This window comes from Dendrobates tinctorius, unplaced genomic scaffold, assembly GCF_039654945.1.
Source record: "Dendrobates tinctorius isolate UK_male_01 unplaced genomic scaffold, ASM3965494v1 ptg000020l, whole genome shotgun sequence".
Lineage (NCBI taxonomy): Eukaryota > Metazoa > Chordata > Amphibia > Anura > Dendrobatidae > Dendrobates > Dendrobates tinctorius.
Window position 1 is genome coordinate 11381037 of NW_027361688.1, and position 14710 is coordinate 11395746.

General features: G+C 52.0%; 1 protein-coding gene across 3 annotated transcripts in view; it reads left to right on the forward strand.

Annotated features, from left to right (window-relative positions):
- Positions 1 to 14710, forward strand: part of SMC1B (structural maintenance of chromosomes 1B) — an 88353-nt gene that overhangs the window by 50478 nt on the left and 23165 nt on the right. The gene's annotated exons all lie outside the window — the stretch shown is intronic.

Here is a 14710-nt window from a genome sequence, read left to right on the forward strand (position 1 = left end):
TCCGCGCTGAGCCCACATCTTTCCCGGCACGTGTCAGCTGACATGTGCCCAGAATAGCCGCGGGTGGAATCGCGATACACCCACGGCTATTAACCCGTTAAATGCTGCTGTCAAACGCTGACAGCGGCATTTAACATGCGCTTCCGGCAATCGAGCCGGAAATCTGCTCATCAGTGACCCCCGTCACATTGATTGCAGGTCACAGATGGGTTGGCTTGACAACCAGAGGTCTCCTGCAGACCTCTTTGGTTGTCACTGACGGATTGCTATGAGCGCCGCCTGGTGTTCGACGCTCATAGCAAGTGAGTAATTCTGCTACATACAGGCAATCTGATCATCACCTGTATGTAACTGAGCCGATCAGGTTATGGCAGCTTCTAGTTTCCCATGGAGACTATTGAAGCATGCCAAAAGTTAAAAAAAAAAAAAAAAAGTTCAAATCGCCCCCAAATCAAACATACAAACAAATAAAAACATCAAACATACACATATTTGGTATCGCCGCGTTCAGAATAGCCCGATCTATGAATAGAAAAAAGGATTAACATGATCGCTAAACGGCGTAGCAACAAAAAAAAGTCAAAACACCAGAATTACCTTTTTCTCTATCGCTTCATTGGGGGACACAGGAATCATGGGTGTATGCTGCTGCCACTAGGAGGCTGACACTATGCAGAAAAAAGTTAGCTCCTCCTCCTCAGTGTACACCCCACCGACAGGAAGTAGGATGTTCAGTTTAGCTTAGTGTCAGTAGGAGGTGGACACGGGTCTTTCACTAGACCCTTATCTACCTCAATGTGCGTCGTTTCTTTTCAGGTTTTCCGGAGGGATACAGTGTGAATGGTCACTACTGTACTCCCACACAGAGACTGAGTACGGCGTGTACTGCCACCCCGTATCCTCATACGTCTGGACGGCAGGACCCCATCCCCTAGCACAGAAGCGTGCTTAGGTGTTCCAGACCCGGTCCTGGCCCACTGTCTCCCACCTACTAGCCCACTAGAGCCTGTTAGTTGGATGAGACGTGACGTCCGGCAACTGTCAGGACGACTTCAATAAGAAGATAAGTAAAGAAGAGGAGACCCCTTGTCAGATGTAGACGGTCACTGGTAATCTAGGCCCCGGCTTATATTGGGGCCTAGTCCTCCCTTTCCCCTGGCCGCTCTCCTGCCGCACTTGTGGGGAGCTCGGTGGATCATGCACCCTCCTTTCGCCGGGAGCTGTGTGCTTCAGGCTTTCCTCAGTTATTGCCTTCCCTTAGAATAGGTGACAGTGGGCAGCAGCCTGCTCTCCTCAGCGCGGTGCCCCCGCCCCACCGTTTTTCCCGGTTAGTGCCTTCACCAGGCATGACCAGCTCTTTCCTGCCTATCTCCGCTCGGCCTAGTCAAGTACAATGCGGAGTATAAGCCCCTCATAGTAAAACTAAGCAGGGCCACACTTTCCGCAGGTCCAGTGAAGGAGCAGAGAATCCATTTTTGCTAGTGTGTCTCATGGATATGCGCTTTAGTCGTACCGTGCAATCGATAGTGGTATAGGGACAGTCATTAGCGGAATAGCACCCTGCAGCCGTACAGTCCCTGACGTAATGGTTCTCTGGAGCCGTACAGTCACGAGCAGAGAATCCATTTTTGCTAGTGTGTCTCATGGATATGCGCTATAGTCGTACCGTACAATCGATAGTGGTATAGGGACAGTCATTAGCGGAATAGCACCCTGCAGCCGTACAGTCCCTGACGTAATGGTTCTCTGGAGCCGTACAGTCACTAACGTAATGGGTTTTCTGGAGCCGTACGGTTTCTGACGTAATGGTACTCTGGAGTCGTGCAGTCATAGACGTTACAGTACTCTAGAGCCATACAGTCACTGACGTAATAGTACTCTAGAGGCGTGTAATTCACTGGCGTAATAATAACCTGCCACGCAGTCTCTAGTGCATCAGTATGTCTGGTGTCATAGCACACAGAGCCATGTAGAGCCACGCTGCTGTCTTCTGTAATTGCCACATGGCGTTTGTCTGGTAGAAGGTTCCACCTGCAATTGCAGGTGTGCCTTAATTTTCAGTAGAGCAAGACTCGACCATTGCCTCACACATAATGATGCTGGAGCCCTGGCATAGCAACTGCTTCCATATCTACTGCTCACAGGCACTCACCCTTCCTTTTTTCTGCAGCCCCGTCCGGACGCTGGCTTCACACTGCCCTAAGCAGAATAATGAGCTGCTTCTATCTCTTCATGTCTGCAGTGTTTTGGGCCGGACTTCCAGCTGGATAGAAGTCCGTGTTATCTGGCAATTGTCGGCTGTGGCTCAGTGAATAAGGAAGCTGTCCACAACTCGCAGGTCCAGGGGTTGGAACCCTGGCGCACAACAGAGAGTAGAGTTTAGTCTCTTTCTGATCCCAGACCTACTGTTCTACCGTCAAGAGAATTGACTGGTCAGAATCTGCTTTAATACAGACTTCATGGTACGGTTTTCTACAAGTGAAGCCGTTATTCTACCTAATGTCAGGTATCCAGACCGCAACACAGAAGCTGTTATTCTGCCTAAGGTCGTCAGGTATCCAGGCCTAGACCGCACCGCAACACAGAAATGGTTGTCTCCTATACCCTTCTCCGGGTTTTCTCCACGCTGATTTGTTCACAGGATACTTAGAGCCGATGGCAACTGTGTTATATCCGCTATCCAGGCTTCAGACGCACCACCTACCAGGTACAGTGGTTGAAATGGCCGTATTACTGTGGAGACGTGTCGGGGGTTGACTGGTTCAATGGTACTGGTGTTCTGTACCGTATTCAGGTAAGTCAGACGCCCACGTCTTCAGGTTTCTCGCGTCCTATTGCAGCAGTATTCTATCCCTTATCGAGCACTTGGATAGTCCTCTACCAGACAGGTTTAGTCAATACATGCCATCTTTCCGGTCACTCAAACGTACCCGAAGTCCATCGACTACACCGACCCAGCTCTACTGTCCCATTGTACGCCCTCTCTCACGTACCTTTCAGCTGCATATTTCATAGCCAATAACATCTGTGATTTGTTAACAGTTAAACGTAAAAGGCTACCATGTCCAAACGGAGTGGATCTCTGTACCACAGAGCGGACCTCAGTAGCAACATAACTGTATTTCTCGTTCGCCTTATTGGGGGACACAGAGACCTTGGGTGTATGCTGCTGCCACTAGGAGGCTGACACTATGCACAAAAAAAGATAGCTCCTCCTCCGCAGTGTACACCCCACTGACCGGCAGAGAATTCCTCAGTTTAGCTTAGTGTCAGTAGGAGGTGGACACGGGTCTTTTATTAGACCCATATCTACCTCGTTGTGCGTCGTTCCTTTTCAGGTTCTACGGAGGGATACAGAGTGAAAAGTTACATCTGTACTCCCACATGGAGTCTGCAAGTACGGCGTGTACTGCCACCCCGTATCCTTGCGGTTCTCCGCGGCAGGACCAGCCAGACGGACGCCGGCACCAAGACGTGTCAGCGACTCCAGGGGTCCTTGTCGCCAGTCTGCCTACCAGAGCCTGTCGGTTGGATGAGACGCAAGACTTCTTCAGACAGGTAACGGATCGTGGATAGGTGAGTATTAGGCCCTGCTGCCCATTCCCGACGGTCACCTCTTCAATGGTCACAGGGGTAGGCGCTGCGGTCGCTCGCAGTCGCCACAAGGCTATACGCAGCTCAATGTTGCTGGGCATCCCCCCCCCTTCCCTCCCCCCTTTCTGGGTACAGGGAGCAGGGGTTTTTTTCCCATTGGGAGCGACTTGCGACTGCGGCGTCCCACTTTTTCGGACTTCCGCGCCGACCCCCTGCTGACAGGCGGCCGCCGCAACTAATTTAGGCCCCGGCTTCAGTTCGGGCCTACCGCTGCGTCGCGGCCACACCCCCCGCCCCTTTCTTCTAAGCGGGCTTCTCTCCCGCTCTTCCCAGGCCCTCCCTCCGCCTGTCCTTCACCTGCCCAGCCTGCTATTGGCTAGAGGGCGGTGAATTTTAACCCTGCGAGGTGCTCCGCCCTCCCTCCTCTCCTAAGGCGGGCTTTTTCTCAGGACGGCGCCATTTTCCCAGCCTGTTAGCCGGGCACCAGCTCCTCACTGGACAGCATCTTCTCCAGCTGGTTTTTTTCAGGAGGTCTGTCGGCCGGATTTCGCTCTGACCTGCATCCACTGACAGGTCGCAGAGCATCGCTTCTGGGGACACCGGACCGTGAGTAGCTCTGCACTGCAGACTGACCCTTCTCCGCCCTCTGTCCCCCAACCTTCCGGCATTACCTCAGCTTTTCACTATGTCTAAGTCTGATCGTACCCGCCCCCCCCTGCACTTTAGTCAAGTACTTTGCATGTTCTTCGTGCAAACGCAAACTTCCCTCAGGCCAGTCCACTCCCCTCTGCCTGGATTGTAGCAATCCAATTCAGCCTGACGCCGTCCAGGAGCCATCTGCGGCCCCAGGTGAGAGTGAGACCCCCATGCCTGGCTGGGCCTCCTCGCTTTCTCAATCAGTGGCAGACCTCACCAAGGTGTCTCAGTCCCTGGTGGCCGTTCTTGATAAGTTGCCCCTGGACTCTTCAGCAGGGCCAAGCAGGTCCCAAATTGTTACATCTGAATCAGCCAGCGGTAGTCGCAAAAGACCCAGGCAAGATTCCCAGCCGGAATCCTCTCCTAGTCCCATCTCACCGCATAGCCCTTCTCACCAGTCTCCCTCTCGGGCCTCCTCTCCCGAGTCAGGGGAAGCGCTTTCGGACAGGTCATCTGAGGGGATTTTAGAGCTGGATTCAGACCAGGATGCAAGCATGAAGGTCACAGTGCAGGACCTCATTGCTGCGATCCATCATACCTTCGATATTGCTGACTCCCCTGCGAAATCCTCAGATCAGGAGGTTTCGTTCAGAAGGGCAGAAACTCCCTCCAGGGTTTTTCCTTTCCATTCCCAGTTTGGGAAAATTTTTACCAAGGAAAGAGAGGATCCGACCAGACGCTTTCAGAGAGGAAAACGTCTCGGCATACTCTACCCATTTCCTAAGGAGCTCACGGACAACTGGTCGGCCTCTCCCTCAGTCGATCCGCCCGTGTCCAGGCTATCCAATAACACGGTTCTCCCGCTTTCAGGCGTGGCGTCCCTAAAGGATTCTAATGACAGGATTATAGAATCCCTGGCGAAGTCTGCCTTTGAAGCGGCTTCAGCGGCGGTGTGTCCAATCTTTGCTTCATCCTGGACAGCAAAGACCATAGCCACGTGGGCAGACGACCTTCGGCAGGGCATCTTAGATAAGGCGCAACCGGAGCATTTGGCCAATCTCGCCAATCAGATCTCCCAGGCTGGGGACTATCTTCTCTCCGCTTCCTTGGATGCTGCATCCTGTGCAGTTCAGGCGTCAAGCAACGTTATTGCAATTCGACGTACACTTTGGCTAAAGGCATGGCAAGCGGACTTGTCTTCTAAAAAGTCCCTCACTAACCTGCCTTTTCAGGGGGTGCGCCTCTTTGGGTCCCAATTGGACCAGATTATTAAGGACGCCACCGGAGGCACGAGTTCACTCCTCCCTCAGTCCAAGCCTCGCAGACCCCCACTAAGGCGTCAGTTTCGACCCTTTCGGACTTTCCGCCGTTTCAATACGGCGGACAACTCCTCCAGCCAACAGAGACTGCAGGCTCGCCAGGAGAGAAGGAAAGTTTCCTTCAGACCCACTCCTTCCTGGCGACCCCACTCCTCCCAGGGCAGACCGTCCAGATCTAGATCTGGACGGTCTACTTCAGCATGACTATCATCGGGCACGCGAAGGGCCTTTCCAATTGGGAGGTCGACTTCTTTCCTTCAGGGACGTTTGGCTGGCCGCCGTGGAGGACGCCTGGGTCAGGGAGGTCGTATCCTCAGGATACAAGATAGAGTTCGTCTCTCTCCCACGGGATCGTTTCTTCGAATCCCGGCCTCCAAAGGATCCAGCCTTGATCCCGGGGTTCTCTACAGCTATCGCCGCTCTCCTCAGTTCCGGGGTGATTGTGCCCGTTCCCGAATCGGAGCGCTTCACGGGGTTCTACTCGAACCTGTTTGTAGTGCCGAAAAAAGACGGCGCAGTTCGACCCATCTTGGATCTCAAGCTGCTCAACAAGAGGGTCCGCCTTCGCCACTTCCGCATGGAGTTGCTTCGCTCGGTCATCGCCTCCATGGAGGAGCAGGAATTCATGTGCTCAATAGACATCCAAGATGCCTATTTACATGTTCCAATTTTCTCCGGACATCAGAAGTTCCTGCGCTTTGCGATTCGACAGCACCACTACCAGTTTGTCGCACTGCCCTTCGGTCTTGCCACCGCTCCCAGAGTCTTCACGAAGATCATGGCTGCGTTGATGGCTTTGTTGAGAGTCAGAGGCCTCGTTCTTTTCCCGTACCTAGACGATATTCTGATCAAGGCTCCCTCATTCCAACAGGCTCACCAAAGTTTGTCAATCGTCCTGGACACTCTTTCCAATTTCGGGTGGATCGTCAACAGGAAAAAGTCCTGTCTGGTTCCTACCCAACGCCTGGTCTTTCTAGGTCTTCTGTTCGACACTCGTCGGTCAAGGGTCTTTCTCCCACAAGAAAAGATTCTCTCTATGCAGCAGGAAGTACGATCGCTGCAGACCTCGCGATTCCCATCCCTCCGTACAGCCATGAGGGTCCTGGGAAAGATGGTCGCGGCAATAGAGGCAGTTCCCTTTGCCCAATTTCACGCCAGGCCTCTCCAGCAGGCCATTCTGTCGAAATGGAACAGGTCGCCTCAGTCCCTGGATCGCCCTGTCCATCTTTCTTACCGGATCAAGCGGTCTCTCAACTGGTGGTTGTCGTCACCTCTCATTCTATCGGGTCGATCCTTCCTTCCCATTCACTGGCAGATAGTAACCACAGATGCCAGTCTCCTCGGTTGGGGTGCTGTGTTCCGCAACCACACTGTTCAGGGTCGATGGTCGGATCGGGAATCAGCACTACCGATCAACGTTCTGGAGATTCGAGCGATCCATCTTGCTCTGGTCCACTGGGAAAGGCTCCTCAAGGGACTGCCGGTACGGATTCAGACAGACAACGCCACAGCGGTGGCATATGTCAACCGCCAAGGGGGAACACGGAGTGTTTCAGCCCTGGCGGAGGTGTCCAAGATTCTTCGTTGGGCGGAGATTTCCGTCCCGACAATCTCCGCGGTTCACATTCCCGGCGTAGACAACTAGGCCGCCGATTTTCTCAGCCGCGAGGGTCTCGCGGCGGGAGAATGGTCCCTACATCCGGAAGTGTTTCAGCTGCTCTGCCTTCGGTGGGGAACCCCGGATGTAGACCTCATGGCGTCTCGCCTCAACAGGAAAGTCCCACAATTCGTGTCCAGGTCTCGGGACCCTCTGGCAGTGGGCGCCGACGCCCTGGCTGTTCCTTGGTCCCAGTTCGAACTTCCCTACCTGTTCCCTCCTCTGCCTCTTATTCCCAAGCTGTTGAAGAAGATCAAGGCAGAAGGACTTCCGGTCATTCTCATCGCCCCGAATTGGCCCAGAAGGTCTTGGTTCGCGGACATTGTCAACCTTCTCGCGGACGCCCCCTGGAGGCTTCCAGACAGAACAGATCTGCTGTCTCAGGGTCCGATTTGCCACCCCAATTCTCGGCCGCTCAATTTAACGGCGTGGCTGTTGAGACCGAGGTTCTGAAACGAGCAGGATTTTCCGACCATGTAATTCAGACCATGATCCGAGCCAGAAAGCCATCATCTTCCAAGATTTACTACCGTACTTGGAAGGCCTATTTCACTTGGTGTGAGACCAATGACGTCGCGCCCATGTCCTTTTCGCTCCCTTCAGTCCTAGCGTTTCTTCAGGCAGGATTGGATGCGGGGCTTGCCCTCAGTTCCCTGAAGGGTCAAGTTTCGGCGCTGTCCATTCTGTTTCAGAAAACGTTGGCTTCCCGTCCTCAGGTTAAGACCTTTCTTCAGGGCGTGGCTCACACGGTCCCGCCGTACCGGGCGCCCGTGGATCCATGGGATCTTAATCTGGTTCTTGAGGTTCTGCAAGGTCCGCCCTTTGAACCCCTCAGGGATATTTCCCTTTCTCTCCTTTCTTGGAAGGTAGGCTTTCTGGTGGCCATCACCTCCGTCCGGCGCGTGTTGGAATTGGCAGCTCTTTCGTGCCGCTCTCCCTTTCTGGTTCTCCACCAGGATAAGGTAGTTCTGCGGCCTCCGCCCTCGTTCCTTCCGAAGGTGGTGTCCTCGTTTCACCTCAACGAGGATATCGTGCTCCCGTCCTTTTGTCCGAATCCAACTCATCCCCGAGAGCGGTCCTTGAACAAGCTGGACCTGGTTAGGGCGGTAAGAGTCTATCTGTCTAGGACGACTTCCTTGCGAAAGACAGAGTCTCTTTTCATTATCCCTGATGGAGCGCGGAAAGGTCACCCGGCGTCAAAAGCCACCATTGCTCGCTGGATCAGATCGGCTATCCTGGAAGCCTACCGTGTTAAGCGTCGCGGAGCCCCTCCGGGTATCAGGGCCCACTCTACTCGAGCAGTGGGTGCCTCCTGGGCGGTGCGCCACAGAGCTTCCGCACTGCAGCTTTGCAAAGCTGCAACATGGTCATTGGTTCACACGTTTGTGAAATTCTACAGAGTCCACACCTACGCTTCGGCGGACGCCAGCCTAGGTAGACGGATTCTGCAGGCCGTGGTGGTGAGTCCGCTGGCCTGATGGAAGTTTGTTTCCCACCCCAGGGACTGCTTTGGGACGTCCCAAGGTCTCTGTGTCCCCCAATAAGGCGAACGAGAAAACAGGATTTTTGGGATTGCTTACCGTAAAATCTGTTTCTCGGAGCCTTCATTGGGGGACACAGCACCCTCCCATGTTTTACAGCTCCTGTTCTTACTTTGGTTGAATGTTTACAGTTGAGTTGTCTATGTTGTCAACCTATTCTGTTCCTTCTCCTACTGCTTTCTCACTAACTGAGGAATTCTCTGCCGGTCGGTGGGGTGTACACTGCGGAGGAGGAGCTATCTTTTTTTGTGCATAGTGTCAGCCTCCTAGTGGCAGCAGCATACACCCAAGGTCTCTGTGTCCCCCAATGAAGGCTCCGAGAAACAGATTTTACGGTAAGCAATCCCAAAAATCCTGTTACTCTACCTTCATGTAGGTCAGACACTCTCATGTCAGGTACGGATGGTCGAGGTTTACTGTGGCATGATCTGGACCCTAAGTGTGAGTTGCTCCACAAGAGTTTTTGTCCCACCTTCTGATCAGTTTACAGTACTGTCCGCAGGCTATCTTTACTGCCCGGTGTGTTACGCCTATCATTAATGTTTGGCTAATAGAAGTTTATAGGCTCTAGTATGTCCTAAGGGCCTTCGAGCTACTACAATACCTAAGCTCTTTATTTGTCCGAACTTACCTATTCTTTCTTACAGACACCGGATAAAGCCTCCAGCAGCTCACAGATGTGACTTCTGGCCGTGACTGGGGCAAGTATCCCACCTCAGACAGGAGTGGGATCTCGCTCTGTGCAAGTATCGACCAGGGTAGATAGCTGCTCCAGTCTTGGACCTAAGGATGAGTCTGGTGATAACATGTTTCTTATTTCAGCTAGAATTGTATTTTTTAACTGTGATCTTGGGGCATGTGTTGTCTTAGGCCGGGGTCACACTGGCGAGGAATACGGCCGAGTGAGAGGCGCTAAAAGCACTCATTAGACACGGACCAATGATTCTCTATGGGGTCCCTCGCACCAGCCGTATATTTCTCATCCGTATTCTACGGTCCGTGCCAATCGCAGCAAGCTGCGATTGTCAGCGTACTACGACCGTAGTACGCCAATGCAAGTCTATGGGTGCGCAAAAAATACGGATTACACACGGACCACACATGTGACTTGCGAGAAATACGCACCCGGTGTCTTTTAGCAAAGGCGGCAATTCAGTGCGCTATATATATATATATATATATATATATATATATATATATATATATATATATATATATATATGTGTATGTGTGTATATATATATATATATATATATATATATATATATATATATATTATATGCACTCTATGTGTCTATATCTATTCTTTGGTTTCTGTTTAGAAACCCTGTCATAGGGCTCCATTATATGTCCATTTTGCAAGCCTGCGAGAAAATCTCGCCATACGGATTCCATACGGATGCTTACATGCGCAAAATACGCGACCACACCTTGATTACGGATGACATACGGAGCACTGTTTAGGGGCCATTCATCCGTATTACGCATGTAAAATACTGACCGTATTTTGCGTCGGTTAGTGTGACCCCGGCCTCAGACTTAGGCACGCGGATCTACACACTGCAATCCCTCCCTACTCCAGAGGGTCCAGGATGTATTTGGCCGTTTACATCGTCATAAAGATTGACCTTCCTTTCTTCAGCCTAGTTGTCTTTCTGGGGTCTATTTGATCTACCTAGAGCCAACTTTCTTTGCAGTTGACATACTCCATGTTTTGCCGTGGACTTTCCTTGCTCGACTATTCATTTTTATAAGTCCAGCTGGACTATTTTTTCCCATGTTCACCCTCATCCCTGTATGTTGGGTTTATCTTCCTCTTGATCTCAATCTGAAAAGTCATCCAGTAGTCTTCAGTCTACCTGCTTAATCGAGCAATCAGTTTTCTCTTCATAGCCAACCTGTGCCTACATCGCAGCGATGAGGTCAAGGTTATCCCCAGGTTCCATTCAGTATGTTTTCAGTGTTCGGTTCTTTAGCAGGTTCTCAGGGCCTGCTCTCAGGTCTTGTCATATTTTCATGGAACGGACTTCAGCCGTTTCCAAACAAGGGGGCGCCTTGGTATAGCCCCCACTCGTGTTGCAAAGTTCTATAGACGCGTGGCCTAGCTTGCTCAGAGCATTCTTTCTGGGGGCTGGTCGGAAGATTTGACCGTCCTCACTGTCCAAAAGTTTTTCTTGCATGGAGACATAGTTTTTCGCCTAATCGTTCCCATCTAAGGGTCCATTTGGCTTTCGGTTTCACAAGCGAAATTATGCCCAAAGAGGTCCCTCACCAACTTTCCGTTCCTTCCGTGTGGCTCCAATAGGCCAAATTATTAAGGAGCTTACCGGAAGGACAAGCGCTTCCCTTCCTTAGGCTAAGCCTCGTCGTTCTTCAGTGCTTTTTCCTCAGCATGACGTTTGGGGATCTAGGATTCAGTCCATCCTTGTTTTTTTCAGGAAGAAATTTTCTTCGTTCAACATTTACCTTCTGTGAATCGCATGATTTTTTTTCCTTGTTCCATGAAGCTCTTATCCAGGTCCTGATTTCTTCAGGGCTTTGGCGATGTCTGCTCTTGCAACGAACGGGTTCATTTTCCTTTTCAGTTGGTATCTTTCCCTTTCAGACTCTCAACCACTCCTGGGGTCTTACAGAGTCTGTAGCAGCTGTGGTGCACTTCCTGTGGATCAAGGGTCCACTCTCCGTCATTCTGAATTCCCTTTCTATCGTCCGCCTCGGACTTTTCCTTCGTGACGCCCTCTCATCAGGCTACTTGGCCACAGCAACTGTACTTCTCAAGCTCAGGCTTGAAGTATAGAGGTCATCTGGCCTTCAGGTTAGAGTTCTGTTCGCGGAAACTGGTCGGCATTAGTAAGGTTGCCGGCTCAGGAGGGACTGCGTTCTTTTGAGTACGACGCACTCTGCCCGGGCAGTGTGTGTCCTCTTGACGGTACTCTTTGGGCCTTCGTCTGGCACCTCTGCAGTGCGATGATATGTCCTCCACAGGTCTATAAGGTTTTCAAAGCCCATGCCTAGCTTCGGCAAGTGCCGATCGGGGTAAAAGACCTCACAGGTGACCTTGCAGGTAACGAGGGTGATTTCCTCGTCCTGATGGAGCTATTTGCTGTTTCCTCCCCTTGAGGACTGTTTTGGGACGTCCCATGGGTCCTGTGTCCCCCAATGAAGCGATAGAGAAAGCAGGATTTTTAGTTGCTTACCGTAAAATCTGTTTCTCTGAGCCTTCATTGGGGGACACAGCACCCTCCCAAGTTGAACGGCTCGGTTTACTGTATAATATTGTTACAGTTTGGATTTGTGTTTCTGTGGTTTTTATCTCATTTACAGATTGCTTCTCCTTCTGCTTTCTCACTAACTGAACATCCTACTTCCTGTCGGTAGGGTGTACACTGTGGAGGAGGAGCTAACTTTTTTTTCTTTATCGCCTTATTGGGGGACACAGATTACCATGGGTGTATGCTGCTGCTGCTAGGAGTCTGACACTATGCAAAAACAAGAAAATTGGCTCCTCCCCGGCAGTATACACCCACCGACAGATACCAAGTACCTCAGTTTGTGCTTAGTGTCTGTAGGAGGTGGACCGGGATCTTCTCAGATCCGCAGTTAATAATCCTTTTATTTCCTTAGGTGTTTGTCGAACTTTTTAATCTTTTCTCGCTTATTTCTTTCAGGTCTTCACATCAGGAAACAGGGTGTAGTTTTCACTCTGATTTCCTATATCAGGCGGCTGAGCGAGCAGTGTGGTGATTTCCCACATCGCAACTCTCAGTACCGCAGGCAGGACCTTTCCCTAACACCAGTCGGTGTTGTGGGCGGATGATGGGGGGCCGGTCCTTGCCAAAACAACCCCTCACCCCTCTCCTGGGACAGGGCTGAGAGGAAGACGGTGGTGGTCAACAGGCTATCCCTCGCTCCCAGCAAGAAAACGCCGTCTTCTACATGTCAGAGAGTAAGAGGTCTCCCAGCGGCCTGACTGTTATGCAGGGCCCCTGCGGTTATCCTCTTCAGGGACGTGAGGTAAGAGTCTGATCGTTTCCTTCAGCCGGCCTGTCTCTGAGCAACATTTGAAATTCCCGCCCTCCTCCCTCTCTGCCAGCCGCGCGCCTCATGCTGACAGCCGCGCTCCCCGCCGTGCACAGGCATCAGCGGTCCCCTGGACCGGTCGCTCCAGCTGAATGGGTCTTTTCATCACTGGGGGGGGGGGGGGGTTTCCAGAGCGGTGGGGGCGCAGCTCACCTCTATCTATCGGCGCCGTGGCCATTGCAGGCTAGAGATCCAGGCGGGGAAGGAGAGCGGTTTCACTTTCACTTTCTCTCCTGCCTCCCTGCTCAGGACGCGCTTCTCCTTTTCTCTCTGGCGCCTATGTTCAACCCTTCAACGGCGCTTTCTTTCAAGCCCACCGTTATTCACTACGCCTGTGCATGCTGTAAAAAGAAGTGGCCTTCAGGTCAGTCGTTGCCCCTCTGTCCGTCCTGCAGTCCCTCCGCCATATCAGCCTCTCAGGAGCACACAGATTCCCGGGATGAGGGTACCTCTTCTCTCCCAGAGTGGGCCGTGGCAATGTTGCAGTCGGTCTCTGATCTGACTAAAGTGTCTCAGTCCCTGGTCCAGGTCCTAGAACGTTTGCCTCAACTATCTACAGCCACCTGTGCACCGACTGCCTCGCAAGGTGAGTCGTCCGCACGTGACCGCGACCTTCAGAGGGACAGATCGAGTAGAATTACTAGGAAGCGTGTTCTCTTTGGCTCGTCTTCCAGCTCTCTAGGCCCGACTGCTTCTCCCAGGTGCCCTTCTCCCTCTTCAGGAGACGACACTAGGTCAAATGAGGATCCCCAATCAGGATCTAGCTCAGAAGCAGATGGCATGTCTAAAACTCGGAAGATGGTCGATAGCCTCTTTTCAGCTATCTTTCAAACCTTAGAAATTAAACAAGACAAGCCCCCTTCTCAGGAATGTTCCATTCCATTTAAGCGGGCAAGGCCTCTATCCCAAACTTTCCCAAACCATAAAGAGTTTGATACTACACTGACCAAACACTGGGAGCACCCCGAGCAGAGCTTCTCAGGCCGCAGGTACTTAGATGTCCTGTACTCCTTTGATGCGGATTTACGCGCAAAATGGTCCAAAGCCCCCGAAGTGGATCCTCCTGTCTCTTGCATAGCCTCAAAGATGGTCCTATTCCTCCCGGATGGGACATCACTTAAGGATCCAACAGACAGACAAATAGAGTCTCTAGCGAAATCAATTTTTGAGGCATCTGGTGCCTCCCTCTGTCCGATTTTCGCACCTGCCTGGGTAGCAAAGGTCATCTCTGCTTGGCAAAGATTCTTCGCAGGGGCATCTTAGCAGCAGCTCCTCAGGACGAGTTGGCGGATCTGGCAGATCAAATTAATCATGCGGGTAAATACCTTTTGGCCGCCGCCCTAGATGCAGCTGGGTGCGTGGCAAGGGCTAACAGCAACATAGTGGCCGTACGCCGAGTCCTTTGCCTAAAGTCATGGCATGCGGACACTACCTCAAAGATCGGCCTTCCGCCTCTAAGGAGCGAGAGCAGAAAAGACCATCTTACAAACCCGCTCCCCGCTGGAGATCTAGAGGTCAATACCCCAGGTCGTCAGGTACCCGGTCCGGTCGGTTTGCCTCCAAGTGACGGGTCACCCCCACCTGGAATTTCTTCCAGGGTGGGAGGCAGACTTTCCTTTTTCATGGACGCCTGCTGTTTGTTGTCAACGACGCTTGGGTCAGGGAAATCATCACATCCGGATACAATATCGAGTTTGCATCTCCGCCAAAGGGAAGTTTTTTCCTGTCCCGACATCCAAGACAGCGGCCTCACATTCCAGGATTCTTTCAAGCCGTCTCCTCTCTTCTTGCCGCCGGAGTGATCGTTCCGGTTACCGCACACGAACGATTTTCAGGCTTCTATTCAAGTATGTTCGTTGTCCCAAAAAAGAAAAAAACGGTTC